The sequence below is a fragment of the Caloenas nicobarica genome, chromosome 1 (genome assembly GCF_036013445.1).
Source record: "Caloenas nicobarica isolate bCalNic1 chromosome 1, bCalNic1.hap1, whole genome shotgun sequence".
Lineage (NCBI taxonomy): Eukaryota > Metazoa > Chordata > Aves > Columbiformes > Columbidae > Caloenas > Caloenas nicobarica.
In genome coordinates this window covers 191,392,395-191,414,646 of record NC_088245.1, presented here as the reverse complement: position 1 = coordinate 191,414,646, position 22,252 = coordinate 191,392,395, and the positions used below count along the sequence as shown (strand labels likewise).

General features: G+C 41.2%; 1 protein-coding gene across 4 annotated transcripts in view; it reads left to right on the top strand.

The window, feature by feature from the left end:
* Positions 1-10,081: 10,081 nt before the first annotated feature.
* The window catches only part of PDS5B (PDS5 cohesin associated factor B), a 138,546-nt gene continuing 126,375 nt past the window's right edge, over positions 10,082-22,252 (top strand). For all 4 annotated transcript variants that reach the window (XR_010606464.1, XM_065638895.1, XM_065638905.1 and 1 more), the window contains exon 1: positions 10,082-10,194. The gene's annotated coding sequence lies outside the window, so the exon portion shown is untranslated. The remainder of the gene's footprint in view (positions 10,195-22,252) is intronic.

Sequence of the window (22,252 nt, the reverse complement as noted above, 5' to 3'; positions counted from 1 at the left end):
CTTAATTAAAAGGGGAAGAAATCAACTGTCCACTTTGGAGGATCATCCTGATTCCTACACAGTTTACCAGCGTAGTTGATGCTTTAGATCCATGGCAGAGATCACTGGTGCTTGTACTAAGGTCATCAGTTGCACCAACAGGCTGCTCTCTTCTGCAGGGACCTGATTTCAGGTTCTGTAGAAACGCATGCCTTAAGGTGCAATTTCAAATTACAGCTAAACCACACTAAAACTAAACTACTGTCAGAAAAGGTGCTCCTACTATTCCGTTTCCACATGTGGGGATGCCTGGGTGCTGTCCTGGCTCCTCTCTCCTAGTAGCTTTTGCTCTTGTTTGACCCCGGAGAGAGCCAGCGCTCCCGCATCGCTGACAGGCAGAGTCTGGCCAGTGCCAGGGGAGCAGTGGGAACAGGCAGGTGGGTGCAGGGCCGGGTACCACTCCTGGCAGCAGCATTCAGGTGCTGGATCAGCTTAACTCTACCCCCTCACCCTAGTGGTTACCGACTAACTAACGTGACCCTACTGACCCTGCTGCTCTCGCCAGCGCACCCTCACCATTGCTGTTATACTCCCATGTTTCTGCCGTCCGTGACTGCCAGTCTCTTCCTCGCCTCTGCTGTTCCTCTCCAATAGGATCTTGCTTCTTGCCTGGTTCCCATTACACCTTTACATTCCATAATCCTCTATCACTTCCTACTACGAATGCTGTCATTTTTTCCCCTTCCCATTTGATTCAGGGTGTTCCTTCTGTTTTTTATCACTTTACTGCAAAAGACTAATACGCTACCTTTATCTCGTAAAATCGTTTTGGTTGGAAGAGACCCTCAGGATCATCAAGTCCAACCGTTACCCTCACTCTAGCATTAAACCATGTCCCTAAGAACCTCATCTATACGTCTTTTAAGCACCTCTAGGGACAGTGGTCTTCTGCCAGACTGGACCGCAGTATCACAATGGCAGTTGGACTTGATGATCCTTGTGTGTCCCTTCCAACTCACAACGTTCTCTGATTCTATCCATTTGCTGAGGGAAAGCTACAGAGAATACATACCTTCTCTGCAGAGAGAGGGGTAAACTGTTTGGGTACACTGTAATGGCAGCAGGAAGAGGAATATTCTTCAGATTTCTCAAATTGCCAGTTCCTATTTGATAAAAGAGGAAGCACTGGGTATTTTAAATAAAAACATTATACTATTCTTTTCCATAAGGAAAGATTTCCCTTAAATTTGCTTCTAGAAACATTTTAGATAAAACTTGCTCAAATAACTCAGTGTGAAGAAGGTAGCTGGCATCAAAAATATTAACACAAAAAATTAAATGTTGGCAAAACAATAAATGCTAGTATTCTGCCTTTTAATAGAAAAGATTAGGCAAATTTAAGATGGACAGAAGGATGAGACTCCATGCTTAATAACAAGGGGAAAAAAATAAAGATAAATACCCAGTGGGCACCACTTGAGATTGGCTTTTACAATTAAAGGTTAATATGGAATGATAGCTGAATCATTTAGATCTTGTGCCTTGATCTTGTTATCAGACTTGATATAGCAGAGTACTCTTTTTTCTTCTCATAACACTGTTCTTTTTCTAATAGCACTTTAATAAGACATGCATCTGAGTTCAAGAGGACTGGTTACATACTTGCATTTAATCATGCTTCTTTCTAAAGGATAATCACCTTGGGTCTTGGTTTGTCTTGCCACTCTGTACTTTGCTAAATCTTGTTAGAAAGAAGTGAGGCTTTGGGATGATTTAGGAAATACTCTTGCATGATTCTTTGAATTTAAATGAAAAAATACCTAGAGAGAAATTCTGGTGAACATTAAGAGAACTGCTTTACTCAACTAACTAGGAATATTACTTGCCAAATGGTATTCTGAAATATTTGTATAGCAAAAAGGTATACTGATATGCAAATGTCAGATCGACGTTTCAGTCATAAAAATTCAGCAAGTTTTTGGTTTATTAATTTCCACAGATTAAGAGGTTTTTAAATTTTCAAATTTAAACTGCAGAATTAACTTAGGAATTCTGTATTATAGTTTTGATAAAGTCCTATGTTTTTACCAAAAAAAATCTTTACTAGCCTGCTGGTTTTAGGACACAGGGATATTTTTTGATACATGTAACAGATTTTAGCAAGCGATATTTAAGCCACAGAGAGATTAGTATTTGTTTTGTTTATAAGTAGTTTTTCATTAAAGTATCGTTATTTGATTCCCTTCCAGTATAGAATGAATACTTTTGAAGATAAAAATAGTGAGGAGAAAATAAAAGGAACACCCATTAGTTTATTTTGGATGTTCTTAAAATCTTCGATTTTTTTTTTCCTGAAGTCTGCATGATATGTAGATGTATACATTTTTTTTTTACAGTGAAGCAGCTGTTCTGTGACTTAGGTCTCAAGCACTATAGCAAAACAAAACTGAAAGAATTGTGAGATTTAACCTTTGTTTTAAGGCAAAGTGCTTTAGGAAATGTAGCAACTGCTGGCCTACAGCAAACCTGAACTTATAGGATGTGAAATATTAGGGGAAAGCAGACCCAGAAAACATGATTCTGAACAATTTATGTGTTTCAAAGTAGAGCATGGGGAATTTCTGGGAAGAGATGTGAAGGTCAAGGCACTGCTTAGTCTGCAAGAATATCTAAATAACATCTCAAATTTACATAAAAATGGAGGGGACGGAGTTTAATGCCTTCAGTAGACTTAAATTCAGTGGGACATTAAAATAAGTAGCTTTAAATAAAGGGCAGACAGTGGAACAGTAAAAGGAAAAAGTGTGAGCAGAAGAAAAAGAGTATTGGATAGAGCAACTGAAAAATACCCAGCATTTTACACAGCAGAATATGTTTAAGTGTCTAATGCTTAATACTCTAATCACTGTTTAAATGAGAAGAAAATAAGTGATTAAATACTACAGAAGTTTATTGCAACATGCTTAGTTATAGCCATGTTAACATTCCCACTGTTTTGTAGAACACTTATTCTTTTTTAACTGTGCAGTTGTTACCTGAAATTACTTTTACTTGAATACTTGAAGTTTAACAACTGAGATGCTCACCTTTCAGATACGACTTAGAGTAAAAATGTCTTAAATATTTTTTCCCATTTTGTCGTACTAACAGCAGTGCTTAAAAATATTTAGGTTATGTACTTTCCCTCTCCCACCTCCTATCCTATGTCTCAATTAAGGATGGAAAGTATTTAAATCAATTACAGGTAACTCAGAGGAGAAATTGATTTAATTCACTGACAAACTGAGCTAATCACCAAGGAAATAAAGACTGCTGGTACAGTCTCACAAGTCTCACAAAATACTAATTCCCCATTGTCATACCTGTCAGGAAGGTAATAAGGGCAATAAGGGAAGACCTTTTTTTTTTTTTTCTCCTGACTACTGTGGCTTTTGGATGTTGGTGGCCTTACCTTATGTTAGTGTTAAGTTGTAGGCACACACGGTGCAAATAACTGGAGTGGTCAGCAAGAAGATTCCATTATATTTACCAACAAAACATTTGTTAAGCCACACTAGAATGAAAAAAAAAAAAAAGAAAACAAATCAAACCAACCAACCAACAACAAACTGGTATTATAAGCCTGAAAGGTTTGTGTATTAATTCATTTGTTTAGCTAAAGGGTAAAAGATAAACTGTTTAGTAGAGAAATAAAGCACTGTCATTTCCTGACTGCAGTAAAGAAACGGATTCTGTTTCAGAACATTAACAATCTAAATGATGTTTTTCACTCCTACGGCTACTGTAACATGAAACATTTTATTATTCTCTTCCCATACATGTCTCCAAAGGCACTGACCACATTAGGATCCTATCTTTAGAAGGGAGGTCAGAGAGAAAGATACATCTACAGCTGACATGAGATGATGTGTTTTGGGAGGGGGTAATAGTTTTTGTTTTAATAGAAAGACTTACTTTAGTAGGTCATTTAATCTTACTAGTGTCCCACTGTAGCTGTTAACTGTTATATGAAGAGAGCGGATGAGTAGGTGGAGTGAGAGGTTTCCTGCAATCCTCACCCTGAAAACTAACATAATATCATCTCTAGTATTTGTGTGTGTGTGAAATGTTGTACAGTACTTAACGCCTCTTGTCTTTTTATTAGAAAACAACCACAAGACAAGTGCAGATAGGTATCTTAGTCAGACTTGTTAGCACTAAGATTAAAGTTCAGAATAGTAAATAGTATTAAACTTCAGAATAGTAGCTTCTGAGCATCGCTGTTTATTCAGCTGTTTGATTTCTGTTTACAATGAGACAGTGTTGGAAACAACACTCACAGGACATTAAGTCTAAAAATTCCAGTCATCTTAAGTCACTCTTTCCATGTGGCTTCCCTGCAAATTACTTAAGAGACATATGAGATACTAAAATTAGTTGCAAAATTAACTCATGTTCATAATAATGTCAGCTGTTTAGTTGAAGAGCTAACACTGATAAATGAAGTATTTTTTCTTTCTCTGAGAGAAATCACTACACCTGCAAGTCAAAAGTATATATAGGCACTAACTCTCCCTCTTATGTAGCAAAAACCATTTCAGTGTGAAGGGTTTAGTATCTAAATGACCTGTATTTAGTTTTAATTGTTGTTTCCAGCAAATTATTCTGATGCAATTGTTCAAGAATCATAATTATAAAACAAACAAACAGAAGGGAAAGATGGTTATACCTATGCTGGAAACAAAAGTATCAGTTTCACAAATCGACTACATCAAGAAAGGGACTTCAGATAAGTGTGATGAAAAAAAAAAGGAAAAAAATGCACTCTTCTATTTTTTAAACTTTTTCAGTTTTTACTTTTCCGTTCTGCTTTGATTTTGCCCAAACCATTTATGAAAGGAAACAAAAGCTACTTTAGGATTCAGTTAAGTGGTTTTGATCTCTCTTGGGTAACTCTCAAAATATAACTTGAAGTTTGCATTCAAATAAAACCCACTTCAACTGGCTTGCATTCACATTCTTTGTTATTTATGCTGTTCATACATCAGACTTTGGTGATGACTATACAGAAGGATTTGCTTAACAGTTACTTTTAAGTGACATCATGTTAATCTATAGGTAGGGAAGCTGATAAAACAATTCAGAACTTATTGCTATCAAAAGCAGGTGTTCTTGGTCTCTGCTGTGTAGTCCCTCTGTCCTTGTGTTAGTTCACCCTCCTGTGATCTGACTGAGCTTGCTAGCCAATACAGAGGTTTATAATATGGTTAAACTAAAATATCTGCTGCTCCTGGGGTCAAACAAACAAGCAAACACCCCCTCCAATCTATTCCTTCCCTTGTTCTGCCTGGGATTGTAGGATTCTGTTAGGTGATTTTAATATTTCACTATGATGAATCCGTAGGGATTGCTGAGGTCTGCAGCACTGAGTCATTCTAGGACCTAGCTTCCTTCCAACATTCCGTCCTCCCACAGTGGGATGCTGGGGTGGTCTGAAAGTCTACACCACTGCTCACCTGCCAACTTTCTTCCTGAGCTCCCTGCCTTTTCAGGACTGTGAGGTATATCTTAGAGCTCTTATTTAAATAAAGGTATTACTGGTGAAGTCAGGATGTTTGTCTATTCTGCTCTGAAGTATCCTGAAAGCTGATATGCCTTCATATACTTATTTGGTTTAAGTCCATGAATGGAAAATACAGGAGGCACTTAAAGGCAAAACACATAGAGAGATTCATACATGCAAATGCCTCAGGGTTACTGTAATGAGGGAGAAGACTCAGTAAAATGTTTAGTGAATCTTCTGGTGGTGATGTTACCTTGACAGTTGTTCCTACTCCTATTCACACTGAAAAGCCAATACCGTAAAAGCGTAAGATCACCAGGCCTACGGATAAACATAATGGGAAAGTGCCAGCATATTTTCTGTGGAGGGAGATATTGACACCATCACAGATTTCCACGGGTTTCTGAGTCAGGAAGTATGTGGGCAAGGACAAACCAACGAACATACTTGAGTTTTCAAAAAGCATTTGTGCAGGTTCCTCACTAAAAGTTATGAAACAAAATTACCATGAAATTGGAGAAAATGTCCTATTCTGAGTTGGAAATCTGGTTGAAGGATGGAAGCAGAGAGTACAGTTTAATGGTTACTTTCCAGAGCGGAGAAAAGTCAGCAATGCTCTCCTTCAGAAATGTTGGAGTTTACTGGTGTTGTTTTGCGCAACAATCTTTGATCTTCATCAATGACCCGGAAAAGGGGGTGCACACTGAAGGATACTTGGATGGTGTTAAACTCTTTCAGGTAATTTCAGGTAATCACATGCTGTGCTGGTGGAAAGAACTCCAGAAGGCCTCACAAAAGTGAATGGGTAAAAAGATGGCAGATAGCCTTTGAAGTCGATTGTTGTAAAGTAAAGCTTAGAATTACCTGTCCATCCTGGAAGTTTAAATTAATGAAGTCTTGAAGTCACTGTTGTCAGCTCTCTGAAATCTTTGGCTCAAACTGCAGCAAAAAAACCCCACTAAACAACAGAGGTATAAGACATCATCAGGAAGGGTACTGAGAGCAACAAAGAACCTGATTTGCCGCTCTGTGGGAAATCTCAGTGTACTCCTATCTTGAGTATAATATGCAGGTCTGGTCTGGAAGGACACAGCAAATTTGAAGGTATGGAGAAAGATAACTCAAATGATCCAAAGGGAGAGTTCAACAGTCTGACAAAGTAGGGACTAAAACTGTTTAGGTTCTGATTGTGTGAAGAAAAAGCTGAGCAGCACACGATCAAATTTTACAAATCAGAAAGGCCCTGTTCAAGGTGAATGCAGAAATATGGTTCTTGACACAGTGGGTAGTGGGCTTCTGGAATCTGCTGCCTAGAAAATACGCAGTGTCAGGAGGTTCAAAAAGGGATCAGGGCATTTGTGGATGACAGGTGCATAAGTGGATTCTAAAGAGAACAGGCAGGTGTATACAAAGCAGACATGGAGTATCCCTATTATAGCAACTGTAGATGCTGGGAGTGCATGATGAACAAGAGAGAGTAAGCAGGTCTCCCTAACTAGTATCTCCTTTGCTTTTTTTTTTTTCTCTCCTTTTTTTTTTTTTTTTTTTCCTCCCAGAGGATTTTGCATTTAAGTTCCCTGCATTTGGGGAAATTATAGGGACCAACAAACAGGAAGTGTAGAGTATGGGTCCCGCTCTGGAAAAACTATGTTGCTGATGGTGGTGCCACTGCTGGTTACCCAATACAGGGCTAGATGGACTATTGGTCTGACTTAGAAGGACATTTTAATTGTTGAGAACATTCTGTGTATTTCTAAGGTACAAACCTGCCCATGTCACTGTAGTCCACTATTTCCACACAATGTTTTTACAGACAGAAAGCTGTGAGAAGAATATTGCTGCATAGGGTGTTCTTTGACTGGGATGTTCATCATTGTTGCTTGACCACTGAGATGTGAGCAATGTCTTCAACACACACATTCTGTATAAAAGATCTGATCTTTGGAGTTCCATGGCACCGGCTTTCTTTGTGTGTCATACTGTAAGCAAAATATTTATTTTGTGTAAATATTTTGAATCTTTCTTTAAGATATACACCATTTCTGTAAGTAACATCCTACGTTTATCCTTTTTTTTTTTTTTTTTTTGCCTGCACTTTTAAGAGGTGGCAAAACTAGTAAGAATGAGTCTGGTTACAGTCATCAGTGCGCTGTGAGACATGAAATTTCTCGTGGGAGAGACTGAGTCTGCCCTCGGGAACACAGCCAGTGCTTGCACAGGTTGCATGCTGCAGCTCTTTTAGGACTGGGTACTTGTTGCTCCCTCCCGCAGGTAATATCGGTCCTTAACACTTTCCGAATTACTTTCTGTGGAAACTCATGCGCATCACGTCTAGCCAAGCCAACGAACGAGTGTGTAAGGAGTTCTCAGAGGGCTTGCCGGCCAGTGGATGGTCTCGGCGGCGCCGGGGAACGGCAGCTCCATGCTGCCTCCTGCCGCCCGCGGGCCCGAGCCGGCCTCGGCCTGGCGGCGCCTCCTCACGGCGCGGCCGCCACCAACCGCCGCAGGCCGCTCCCCCCGGCCTCCCTTGGCGCGAACCGGCCGCGGGGTAACGGCCGAGGGCCGGCGGGTGAAGTTCGGCGGGCGGCCCCAGCCGGCGGGAGCGGCGGTGTCGGACGGGCTCCCTCCTGAGGGCCGCGCACGCTACTACGGCGGGGGCGCCCGTGGCGAGCACCGCGCTGCGGGTTCCGCGCCTCCGCGGTCGCGAAACCGAGAAGGGGCGGAAAAAAGGAGGAGGGAAGAATTACCCCCAAAATGTCGATTTCTGAATTTTTAAAGAGTCTCGGTGCAGGCACGAAATGAAGGGCAGGGCGCAACTGCGGGGAGGCCTCTGTTACACAGCGCCTGGTGTCACTTCTCAAAGGTTTCACCGCTGGAGGAGTCCTGACGGGAGCTGAAAGCGTTAAGTGCTCCTTTAGCCTGCTCCATCAATAAAGCGGAGCAAAATATTTGCATACGAAGTATGGCAGCACAGTAGATATTTTCACAGTCATGCACTTAGTTTCCTAATTGCAACAGCTATATGAATGTTTAACTTTTCTGCTGGTTTGTAAGTGTCCCCGCACACAGGTGCAAGTGCTCTACAGAAAAAAGAGGTATTCCCCAACCTAAGAATTTTTATCTCGCTAAGTCTAAATAGATGGCAAGCGGGGAATTGCGGAAAAAAATTCAACCTGCATGAAAAAATTGTGTCCTTGACTGCAAGTGCCGGGTCCTTCCTGATAACAAATAATATGAAATTGTCAAAGTATTCCTCTTTTCTGCTCGTGCAGTAGTACGTTTGTTTTCAGGAACAGCAAGACAAACATAATTCACCTATAATGTAAACGAGGGGAGTCTTGGGGCCTGAAAACTTTTTCTTTCTTTTTTTTTTTTTTTTTTTTTAATGTAATAGTCCTGGTAGTTTATCCTGGTAGGACTGATGTAGCCTTCATTAGACGATGAGAATATTTCACTTAGTTTAAAACTTAAATGAAAATAAACCAAGCTGGTTACAATGTGTTAGCAAGTTCAGAAAGCTTGAGGAAACTTATTTGAAGATTTAAAATACTAGTTACAATGTCTTGGCCAGCATGCTATTGAAATACATTTCTCACACTCGACAAAGCCCTGAGTATATTTCGGCAGGTCTGCTGAGTATGTTTTAAGTTTTTAAAATCATAATACGCTTCCATTTTCTCCTGACGTGTCTTTCACCATTGTAGCACTGTATCTGCAGCAGTGAGAAGAAATTACACCACTTTTCTGTTTGCGTTTTTTCTGTAAGGGTGCCCCTGAAACTCTTGCTGTAGCAAAACCAAAGGGTTTGATTTTCTGCTCTTTCTTCACGGTTAAGCAACTCTATTCCTTATTGTTACCATAATCCTTTAATAACTCGTGTTGTTTGGGGGAAATACTGATTTCACTCATTTACACAGCGCACACCAGCAGATAATGGACCGTAGTTCATCTGTCAACCGGCTGCCCGGTCCCCACTCGACCGGGGCCGTTCGCTTCATCTCCTCTTCGCGGTCTCTGATTCCGTGAGCGCCGGGGTCACGCAGCCGGCACGGCCGGGGCGAGGTGCTCGGCCAGCCTGGAGATCGCGCCGTCGCGTTTCTAAACCGAGTTCCTCGCCTTTGGCAAGGATTCGTACGGTGCTGTACATCTACCGATAGCGCCCCGGGGGAGCCAGGCTTAGTTACGGCTGGAAAGGCGAGGGCTCGACCGGGCCCCGGGGCGGGAGCGTGGGGAGGGGTCGTGACTTTTTTAACACCCCGCTCCCCGTCACCACCCGGCAGCGGTGCTCCGCGGCTCCCGCCCGCGGCGGGCCGGAGGGCAGGGCTCGCTGGGCGGCCGGGGCGCGGCGGAGCCGCCGTTGCGGGGAGCGCTGCCCGCGGGCCCTGTGACCGGCGGCTCCGGCCGGTGCCCGCGCCGCGGCGGCGCGCGGGCCGGCAGGGGGCGCTGCTGGCCCGCTCTGGCCCCGCTCGCTTCCCTCGGCGGTTCCATTGGAGCAGCCGGAGACAAGTTGGCGCCATTTTGAAGCCGACAGGGGGACTGAGGCGAGCTGCGGAAGGGGAGGGGGTTAGAGGCGATTGGCTGTGGCTACGGCGGCAGCTCCTCTCCGAGCCCGGAGCAGCGGCAGCGCGGAGCGGACCCGCCTGGGACCAGCGAGGAGAGGCGGCTGCGGCGGGGTAAGGAGCCGGGCACCTCGGCCGCGGTTACCCCCCACCCCGTCCCCGCTCCATTTTCCCTCCTTCGCGGCGGGGGCGGGGGGCGCCCGCCCGGACCGAGCCCCGCGGCCAGCGCTCGGGCAGGGGCACGGGGAGGCAGGGGGGAGCCCTCCCCTTGGCCCGTGGCGGAGCCCCCCCTTCCCATCCCCCTCGCCCCTTGGCGGGGCAGCTCCCCTCCCCCTTTCCCCTGGCCGGCGTCACAAATTAAATTTGCCGCCCCCCCCCCCGCCCTGCTCCGCGGGGCCCCGCGAGGGGGTGACCTTGGCCGGGGTGCGCGCTGCCCCTCGCGAGGGCCGGGGGGGGTCACCCCTTCCTCCCCCCCCCCCCCACCCAGGTGGCCCGGCGGGTGGTGTCGCGCGCTCAGCGCCGGTGGCTCCTCGCGGCGGGGGGAGGCTGCTCGCGCGCTGTGGTGAGCGATCGCGGGTGTCCCCTCCCTGTCCCCTCCCTGCCCCTTGCCGCCGGCCTACTCCCCGCTCGGGCTGCACCGGGGCTCCCGCCGCCCCGCGCGGTTGCCCGGGCTCGGCCAGGGGACACCCCCCAACCCCCACCCCCGCCCGCCTCGGTCTCTCCGCTCCGCGCTCAGCAAAGATCCTCGGCCGGGGGAGCTCCGGCCGCCCAGGACCTCGGTTTGGTGGGTCCCTACTTGTGCGAGCCCGTTTCTTTCATGCTGGCTTTTTTTTTTCTTCTTTTTTTTCCCTCCCCCTTTGCATCAGGCTCTGTTAGAAAGCGCTCGGGAAGGAACGGGGCGGGGGGTGGGCTGCCGCTGCCTGGTAGATGGAAAACTATGAATTTTACATCTGAATTGCCAGATGGAGAATGGTTAATTTATAGGTTATGTATTGTTTACGTTGAGAGCTTCTGGTCAGGAATCTAGGTTCTGTAACTTCATCTCGTTTCAAATAAATCACTATGTTCTTCAAAACAAATCAACAATTAATGATGGTGAACAATCCTGGAGAATTAAACTGCAGCAGACCAGCTCCTACAGAGCTGGATTTTGCCTTGCAAGCCTTATTCTGACTTTTATGTTCGCTTCCTGCATGGTTGCTTACTGAGAGCTGTGATTTTGTTAGGCGTTCTTTTTCCCATTTAACACAACTGCTGAAGTATTCTCGTGTTGGTCTTTGTTTTGTGCTCGCTGGGTAGGTGCTTTGGCTGTAATTGACTTCTCTTTGCTAGGAATGGAATAGAAGGAGTGTTGAAAATTTGAGTGGCTTTATAGTTGAAAGCGAGTGTCAAATCACATTTTGGGAAGGAGATAAGATGACGTGCGTGCCTTCAGGTTTTCCCCTTCCAAACTAGTGGAATTGTTCAGTTTTCAGAAGATGGAAATTTTGCTTGGTATGTCTTGTATGTAATATAGACATGCTCTAAATATTCTATGTACTTGTGTCAAGTAATACCTCAAAAAAAAGTGAAACAGCTGAATGTGTGCGCTGCTACGACTACCTTAAAAGAAAGCGGCGAGTGTCAGACGATCAGGTACCGATAGTGTAACAGAGGTGTATGAATGCTGTTCATCACCGGCATCTGAAAGCGTGCGCTATCAGGGAAAGTAGTTTAGTACTTCAGTACTTGCATGACATCTTGTGTCTGTGTTTGAAGCAAGGTTGTACTTTATGACTGTGAAGTGGGGGGGTGTGGTGTGTGTGTAGGGGATATTTTGTTGTTGTGGTTTGTGTTTGGTTTTTTTTTTTTTCCTTTTCAATAGTTCTTATACATAGCATTTGCCTGCGAGTCTTTTGCATTCCCTTTACTAGCTACTATACAGGCTGGATAAACTGTAGTTCAGTTTTTGATGAAACTGCTAAATAAATCAAACTAAAATGGAAAATCATGTGTATAACACTTATGCTGTTTTTTTTTTTTCTTGTGTGCCATATAAATATTTGGTTTAGACTGTATCTAGCAAGCTTACTTATTGACTTAAATTGAGCAAGTCTGCTAAGTTATTTTTCAGCTGTAATTAAAAATATAAAAACTAACAGTCATTGCTAGCATTTGGAAAAGCATGGTAATGAACTATGGGCGTGACCTCAGGCATTATCCATTTTTGGCTCTAGAACAGGAGGCTCTGTTACCTCAAGAGAGATGCGTTTTCTTTTGGGATACATTGCTCTCTACCAGGCTCTCAGGTTATGCTTTTTTCTTCTCTGTCTCTTTCTTCAGCCACACTCTCTTCATAGGGAAGAGTAAGAGGCTGTATTGGTATGTGTAGGAGTCTTTTAGTAAGGGGTTTTCATTTAAAGGTTTTTGGAGTAGATGTTTTTTCTTTAAGCCTGACTTTGGAAGAGGTGATAATGGCTACTTGTTGCACAAGGAGAATTTTCATGGGAGCAATGAATAAGAAAATGTGAAGCTGAACAGTAAAAGCATGCAAAGTAGGAAGTGGAGGAAAATGTGATACTACAATTCACTATTTTCCCCTGCCAGATTCATTCTAATATCCATTTCTGTAAATATTACTTAGCCCAAATACATACCTTTCTCTTTCTTGACATAGGCTTCCCGCTTGCCTTCAGACAAGTTCCTTTCTTAGAACCAAAAAAGTAGTGTGGCACTGACAAGTGGTAAGATAGCGTATCATATTCCTTTTAACAAGTTTTTAAAGTAAAGATGTTTTTCCTCTTAGCACAAAGTGTCAGTGCTGCAAACTGAAATAATCTTTGGAAAGACTGAGAGAATATCGGGGGCTCTCAGTTAGCTTTGAAACTAACTGGTAAGGGAAAATTGAGGAAACTTTTTTTTGAAGGGATGTGTTATATAAGTGATCCCCGTTGGTGAAGTGTTGATTTACCAGATTTGTAGATCTTCTGGGCTATTTGAATGGCATTGATAGAGCCTGGAAGGAATAATGTGCAGGCTTTTAAAGAATTGTAAAACATATGCTTTAAAAAGAAAACAATATTTCCTTGTTCTCCAAGGTCGAACATCTAAAAGTTAAGACTGTGCATGTATGTAAATGACATATCTATTGCGTTTCCATTGGTGACATCTTCAGTTGAATGTAGTCTTATAGAAAGCTTGTGTTTTGTTTTGTGTTTGTTTTTTTTTTTCTACTTAGTTCTGATACTTAAGTAAAAGATACCAAAAGTACGGTGTATAAGTGAAAATATACTTTGTTATTGTAGCAAGTCAGTGGTTTAGTTCAAAAACTCCTTTTAACATTTTGGATTCCATTATAAAAATGCTATTAATGTGAGTAATTACTGTAACACATCTGACTTGAAACAATTCCATGAAATACAACTTATATTTTAGCTTAGTTTTTAAGACTCAAAATGTTAACGCCTCCACTCTGTGGAGTCTCTGTATAGACTGCTTTTCAGTCTCTTCTAAAGTGTGAGAAAGTCCTTGAAATAGGTTCTGAGGATTAAGACCTCCATTACTTTGTTCCCCATCTGTGGAATTTACTCTTTCACATCCCATCCCAAGCCTTGGAAAAACATTCTACATCATTCTGCTTGTTTTATAATGCCTGATCTTCAGCTCTGTTATTTCAGCTCATGACAACTTAGGTATTAATATGCTTCAAGAAATAATAATAAAAAAAGCACGCCATACCTCATTGGGAACAGATGGGCATGTTTGTACTAATCATCTTGTCTGTCACCATTTATATGGTAGTACCGTAACCAGGGATCAGGACCCCATCTGGGGTTTTCTAATTTGGACCTGGTTCTTTAAAGATTGATTCCAGACAATACTGACTGTGTGTACTTTTTCTCTGACTTAATTAGAAATCCTGGTGGATGCTTCTGCTGCTGAAATGAGATGCTTCACTTGCACACTTTTTAGTGGACAAAAAAGACATGAAGTTAGCAGTCAAAAATCTTATTGTCTTAATTGCTTCCATTGTATAGTCACCTAAACTACATTTTGTAGCTCTTTTAAAGATGCCTAGATTCAGCTAAAACATAATTGTTAATCACTTAGAAAGTAACTACTGAGTGAGGCTTTCCACTTTTTGTGCAAATATACTCATTAGTTGTCCACAACTTCTATCAAAGCAGCCTCTTGTTCTCTCTGAGACATCCCCAGTGTATCCATATTGTAACTCAATTAAACATCAAGAATCAGAATTCTGAAATTCTTAGGAGGGGAGGAAAGAAAAGACTTTATTAAAAAACAAACAAACAAAATAAATTACGTTTCCCATGCTGAGTGCAAACATACAGTCATGAGGAGGTCTCAGATCTACATCAAAACTTTCTGTATGTAATCTTTGAGCCCCCTCGAGTTTGTTCAACTTCTGTTGGTACTGCTTTGATGCTTGGATGTAGAGTTTCAATGAAGACAATCAGATTACTGGGAAATCTTTGGTACTACACTTGTTAGGTTTCTGTTCTTACAAAAAAAAAGAATTGAGATGAGTTGTCAGTTACGAAAAGTGAGCAGAAGATACTTTATGGAAACTTTTTATTATATTAAGGGATTTTTTTCTGCATCTACCTACTTAAGTTGAAAGAGTTTTCTTGGGGAAGATGTACAGAGGTGGTTTATGGTTGAGTGTGATATTGTCTCTGGTAAATACTTTGTTGTTTGACAGTTCAGTATGAAGCATTGTGTGTAGTTTATTCCTGTACAAATAAACAAAGTGTATGGAAAAGGCTGTAGCTTTGATGCCATGAGTTGTGAAAGCTTTTGTACAGGCTGAATATGAGCCAGCATTGTGCCCAGGTGGCCAAAAAGGCCGACAGCATCCTGGCTTGTGTCAGGAATAGTGTGGCCAGCAGGACTAGAGAAGTGATTGTGCCACTGTAGTTGGAACTGGTGAGGCTGCACCTCGAATCCTGTGTTCAGTTTTGGGCCTCTCATCATAAGAAGGACATTGAAATACTAGAGAGAGTGCAGAGGAGAGTGACGAAGCTGGTGAGAGGCCTGGAGCACAAGTCTGATGAGGAGCAGCTGAGGGAACTGGGGCTGTTTAGCCTGGAGAAGAGGAGGCTGAGGGGAGACCTTATCGTTGTCTACAACTACCTGAAAGGAGGGTGTAGCATGGAGGGTGTTGGTCTCTCCTCCCAAGTAGCAAGTGATCGGACAAGAGGAAATGGCCTCAAGTTGTGCCAGGTGAGGTTTAGATTGGATATTAGGAAACCTTTCTTCCTGGAAGGGGTTGTCAGGCATTGGAACTGGCTGCCCAGGGAAGTGGTGGAGTCACCATCCCTGGAGGTGTTTAAAAGACGTTTAGACAAGCTTCTCAGGGACATGGTTTGATGCTAGAGATAGGTTAGGTTATGGTTGGACCCGATGATCCTGAGGGTCTCTTCCAACAGAAATGATTCTATGATTCTATGGACACTCTGTGTGCCACCCAGAGCTTGTCAAAGCTCTAAGGGAGACAAATCACGGACACCTAATTCATGATATGTAATAAAGTTTACATTGGGTTTTATTCCTCTGAGAGTATGAACTAGTCAAAATAAGGCTTTTTTTGCTTTCCTGGTTTTTGGAAATGAAAGAATGAATAAGCTAAATGATAAACTCTTCAGAAGATTTGTGAGAGAGCTTTTCAGATAGCAAGTAGGAGATGCATTTCCCTTCCAGTTGCCCAGCTTACATTATGCAGTTTGTAGTTCTTGGAAGCATTTCTTTACTTGAGGGAACTAAGAACAGATTTTCATACATGCACATTTTTCGGAAAGAAGTCTTCTGTGCCCATTTTTAATGACTGGTATATCTGTACTTTGAGAACTCGAACCATTCTGAAAGTCTTCCCTGAGTTACAAATGTTGTCTGTAGTAAGCTCTCCATCATGGTGTTCGTACAGTGTTATATATGAGCACATGAAAAAACAAAAAGTTACTCTAAATGGATCATTATCACCTTAATCTTTTATCTTGCATACAAAAATGCCTTAAAACAATATTCAAATTACAATTACTTTTTGAAAATAGGAAACCATTTTAATTCATTTCTGTCCTCGTAAGTACCTGTTATGGTAGTCTTCAGTTATGATTTATATATGATTTTTTTTAATGTGCTGTATTTAGGAGTTAGAGCTGCATATCAAAGTTGGCTGACATATTTTCCAAAAGCTAGAAAATGTGAAATGAATTGACAGGGGACTGTGGGAACGCAAAGCATATCTACTGATTTGGGCGACTGAGTGTCACTTTGGAATACTGGAATTCTTTCTTTCTTTCTGTCAGTTTCTTGTGATCCCAGATAAGTCTCTTTGAACCAAACTTGCCACAAGTGCTTGTTAGTAGATTGTTGATTTCCTGGGAGATGGGCTCCAGATCCTGCCCACTTCTGCGTGGCTCAACAGAAGCTTTAGTTTCATACACAGAGCTGGGTACCATGGCATATTTTAGAAGTTGTGCCCTAAATTTCTCTAACTGTGCAGGCAAAATTGGTGAACAGTTCTTAAATTTCAGCCTGTAACTCAGATTAGTCATCTATAAAATGGGAATAATACCCTTTTAATGAATAATTTTGTAGAAGTGTTGTGAAAACAAGTTAACTTTCATGGCATGCTAATATATGACAGTGGGTGAGTCCTGTACCAAAGTCTAGTAGGAAATTAAGTCTCCTCAGAGCGCGGGTGTAATAATGGGACACACATTAAATTACAAGGAGAAAAGTCAAGTAGCTTCTTTGCTTTGAATGAGAAAAGTTCGGTGGTTGAAAAAGGTAATGAGGGATCAGGTAAATCAGCTCCTATATGTGTATTCTTTTTGATATTGTACAAGAAATCTTAATTCTGATGTTTCTTAGCTCTTAATAACTGATTTTGCAAATATTTTCATACTTCTGCTGTTTCTTTTTAAACAAACTTAGTAAACAAATTCACCGTGTGGATGTGTTTTGTCAAGTTATTAGGTTGTTACTTTTAGCTATGTGTAGCTACTACTAATTGAAGTAATGGAACATTATTAGTAGCAATAAGTTGTTTTCTTTTAACCAGCATTAAGTGGGATGAGGCACGAGAGCTTTTCAGTGGATTCTTAGAAATTGGTAGAAGAGCGGAGTCACAAATGATGTTTGCGTGTTGTACTACTGGAATTCTGCTGGATGTGTGTTCCCCTCCACCCCCTGCAGCTGATCTTTCTGCTCTGGTCCTGCTCTCCAGTGACTCCTCGGTCTAGTTCGTACCTCTTCAAGCATCTAATTCCATTCCTTCCTTGTGCAAATAAACCCTATTTCCTCTCCCACCTTCTTCAACACTTCTTAGACTTTCAGCCTTGAGGTTCCTAAGCTGTGATGTATGGAGTTTGTGTGTGGGATTTGTGTGTTGTGCTGTTGGTTTTGTGGGGTGTTTCTGTGGTGTGGGTTTTTTTTGTTTGTTTGTTTTTTTTGTTTTGTTTTGTTTTTTTTTTTGGGGGGGCTGGGTGGTGATGTTGTCCCCCCTCCATTAACTTTAGTTCTTGGTTGCATGCCTTTCCCATAATCCCTAAACTTTCTACTCTAGTTGTCTGATACAGCTTGTTGGCCCCTGCAATGGAGTTGGTAGAAGTAAGCGTGTCCATACCTCAGCTGTTTCAATGCTAAGCTGAGCTTTTTGTCTTAAAGACTTAACTAAGACAGACTGCTCTAGAGCTGAGAATGTGTCTGAGGTGTGGACAGTTGCAGCTTTTTCTGCTGTAACATCTGTCTGTGAGCAGACAGGTGGATTATTGATTTTTCTGTCAACAGAATTCACCAGAAATGTTTGTAAATCTCGAGGTTTGGTTATGTTAACCTTCTAACTTAAGGGGAATCAGGGCAGAGCAATCTATAATGTGCACGTGAACAGTTCTTGTACCTGAAGTAATAGGTGGAAACTCTGAATGGTTGTATCTAGATTGCATGCAGTCATAGTGCAAGCAGTTATATCTATTTATTAATACTTTGAAGCTTGCTCCTTTCAGTCACAAACCCCATCCTTTTAACAAAGAGTAAAGATTAGTTTCTATTGAGTTTTTTACTGTTATCACCTATAGATGTTGCTTGTGTTCCTTACTGCTTCTATGTATGGAACATAGACCAGTAGTGGGGTGTGTAGGATTTTTTGTTGCTGTTTTAATTTAATTTATTTATTTATCTTTAAATGCTGATGTGCTTTAGGTTTCTCTCCTGGGTAGAATTTTATCCATCTTGGGGGAGTGGGATGGTATTGGGGTGTTGTAAGGAAGTGATCTAGTCTAGTAAAATGAGGTGTGTGGTCTTACTACATATCAGCACAGATCTGAGTCTGAGCAAAAGTATAATCATGAAGAATTTGGCTATTGCTGTGCAGCGCATGTATCATAGAATCTCTCAAGCTGGAAGGGACCCATAAAGATAATTGAGTCCAACTCCCTGTTCCTCACAGGGTGACCTAAAGCCAAACCATATAACTAAGAGCCTGTTCCAGTGACTGACCACCCCTCTCAGTGAAGAACCTTTTCCTGATGCCCAACCTGAACTTTTCCCAATGCAGCTTCATTCCATCTCCTTGTATCCTAATGTGAGTGATGAGCCGCAGCTGAAGGATAACTAAGTATTAAGCATTAATTTCAAAAGGGAAAACAAAACGTGGAGTTCGAAAATATATGATCAAGAAGGTTGGCGTAGGTGTAATAGTGCATACAGTCTTGTTTGTACCTAAGCCAGGATTAAAATGTATCAATGTATGTAAATTTCTGAAAGGAGGATGCAAAGAAGTAAAGCCAGGCTCTCTTCAGCAGTGCCCAGTGACAGGACCAGTGGTAATGGGCACAACCTGAAACACAGGAGGTTCCCTCTGAACATCAGGAAACACGTTTTCACTGTGAGGATGACCGAGCACTGGCACAGGCTGTCCTGGGAGGTTGTGGAGTCTCCATCGTTGGAGATGCTCAAAAGCCATCTGGATGCAGTCCTCGGCAGCTGGCTTTAGGAGACACTTCTTGAGCAGAGGGGTTAAACCAGATGACCTCCAGAGGTCCCTTCCAACCTCAGCCATTCTGTGAAAATACAGCCTCACAGGGCTAAAAATAAGGGATGAATACTAAAAAGTTACAGGACCAAATAGATTATCAGCAAAGAAAGCTTGCCTGTTGGTCAAGCATAGAGATGTCAAAGGTAAGTTAGATTTTGCAGATTGAAGCATCACGAGAATCTTCAGCTTCAACTTTTTTTTTTAAATTTAAGTGATGTTACTGATACATTCATGTATAATAGCAGATGACTAGACTCTTGTCACTTGAAGTTTCGTCTAGTCCTGTGATCTTAAAAACCTACCACTAATGCACTTGGTTCACCTGGTTGCAGTAAATCATAAAATTTGTGCCTTGTAATCACAATTCTGGGTTCTTCCTCCGTCTTCAGGGACATAATTATTTTTTCAGTCTATGGTTTTCTGTCACTTAGAGTTTTGCAAAAAGCAAATAAAAATATTCTACTTAGCTGGAAAAAACCTAAACTGATACAAGCCATCTGAGTAGACAACTTCTGTTTGTAAACACCCACCTGAATATGATTTTAATACTATGATTTCTCTATGCAGCCCTAATATAAATGTTTGTATATAATTTATATTGATGAGGAGTGTATGCACTGTTATTTAGCACATCTGACTTTGAAGTGCAATATCCATTTTTTCTTTTAAGTCCTGCAATTCAATCCATCCAACTAACATTTTTGTTTGATCTTTAGTAATTCTGCACTGAATCATTTGCAGTAGGGTATGAGGTATTTAATATTGTATTTTTTTAACATTGTATACAAAGTTAGGAATGGGAGTCTCATTTATGTATACAAATTCTGACTTATTACTAAAGCAAATATATATATGTTATCCAACTAAGAAATTTTACAAAATGTTTTGCTTCTGTGGTAGTGTGCTAGTATTCTTAATGTTTGGAGTTTTTTGTTTGGTTTTAATCCTTACCAAAAAATCCAAACCAAACACTCAGCTTTCATGGTAAGGCTCAATAAGGCATTTTTTGCCAAATAGATGGTACATGAAGATAATACTAAGTGTTGTGTCCTCCCAAAGGGCAATACAGTGATTAAACTTGATTTCTAACTAATGTCTGTCTGTAGTTGTCTCCTGCTTTCTCTCATGTTTCCCTTATTTTCCATGGCTTCCATGTCACTCTTGCATGTTTTCTTTTCTCCCTTGTGTATAAATACTAAAGATGTTAGCCTTCTAAAATTTTTAATGCAAGATATCTGAGGTTTTTATGAGTGTTCTTTATTTATTATGCTGTTTTGAAAATAGAATTAATATAAAGGAAAATAATAATTCCTGCCTCCTTCCCCCCATTCCTTTCCAACTGTTGGAGGAGAAAGTAAATCATTCTTGCTGTACTAAATCTTAAAGCAGCTTCCCTGCCAAAAGAGGACTGTGTAAAAAAAATTATGACTGTAGACTAGTGATATTGTGAAGTTTTGATACTTAGGCTGGCTGCCAGTTCTCTTATTTTAGAGTATCAGTCTAAGAACTTTCTGTCAGTGTTTCTGGTGATTCTAGTAAAATAAATATTTTGCAGGGTGAAAGGCCTGCTTTTTCAAATAACTGTTCACGTAGCCTACAACAGCAAGATGCTAAACTCATTTGTAAACTGATCGAGGTCTGCTGTGTTCTATTTGGATATTTTGCTTCAGTTATCAATCAGAAAGTTGTTCCAAAACTTTAATTTAAAAACTAGAAGTCTTCCTGTAATCAGGTTTTCTTCATTGTCTGAGCTATTTATCATTGAGCTTTTGTCTTATGGTGGTTTGTTTTCTTTGGGTAGGATCTTCCAGTATTTCTGGTATTTTTAGTGATTTCTACCTTTCTTCTACTTATCCTTCTGTCTCTTTTGTCCCCTCTGTAGATATGCTCTTGTGATGTAGTAGAATTTATGGGCACTTTTTCCAATTTAAATTATCTTGATGATACATAATAAATGACTGTCAATCCAAGGAAAGCGCAAATTGTTTTATTACAGACTGATCAAACAAACTGTCCCAGGGTAATATGATAACCTTAGAAGTTATATCTGTATTTAAAATTCTTACTCTAGCATGCGGATTTCTTTCTAAACTCTTAAAATGTTATTGATATCAAACTAGTGCAGCTGTAGTGTCAGTATTACTTTTCTGCTCTGCATTGTTAGTGAGACTGCTGCCTTTATTTTCTTGCACTTAATTTAAAAAGTTAATTTAAATTTTTAAAACTGAGGAGTACTACACCTACATTTTTAAATACCTTTAAAAAGCTTTGCACACCACACTGGTTCATGAATTCTCAGGTGGTGTCTGCAGTTGCTTTGATTTGAAAACATGAAGTTCTGAAGTGTAGGCATAGTAACTTCTGACTGAATATACCTGCTACCAATTGCCAGAAGAATGAAGTTTTACCTATTTCTTTGAAAATGGGTATTCAGCTGACTTTTTAGGGTATTTCAGTGTCTTCTTGACTGCTGTTACTATGCAGTAGTACTTTTTTCCCCCCTTTATTTTGGCTACTGAAGTGCATTTTTTTCCTGTTTACAATGGCCATCTCAGTTTGGCTCCAGTTCTGTCTTTATTTCTGTATTTCCCAGTCTTTGTGGTGCAACTCTCCTGTCTTGAGGGCTCTGATTACTACTTACAACTTTTACTGAGTGGCTGTTTGAATTCTTGGTAGTATGAAAACTTTCCGTGCACCCCAAGTAAGGGGACAAACAGCTTAAAATTCAGTTTTGGTCCTTTGGCAGAGACATTGCCTGTGACCACTGTGTTGGAATTGTGTACATCTCCAAATCACTTCTGCTTTCAATTTGTTCCTTTCAAAACAGAGACTTTATTTGTGCACTGCTTGTGTCAGTTTAATATAAACATTCATTTTCTCTGAATGTTGGCAAAATCATATCCTGTGGGATCACATACTTATGAGGTGGTGTTTGTGAACCTTAAGTTTTGTTATGTGTGTATAACCTGGGAAATAACCTATATCTTGGCTAAGTGTGACAGAGAGGGTACTTTTGGTCATCCAAGTACGTGTATGTGGCTTTCTTGACAAAAGTTTTTTACTCTCAAGTTTCCCACTGACAGCAGTATTCACAAATGCAGTAAGACGTAATGAGGAGGCTCATATCAACACATT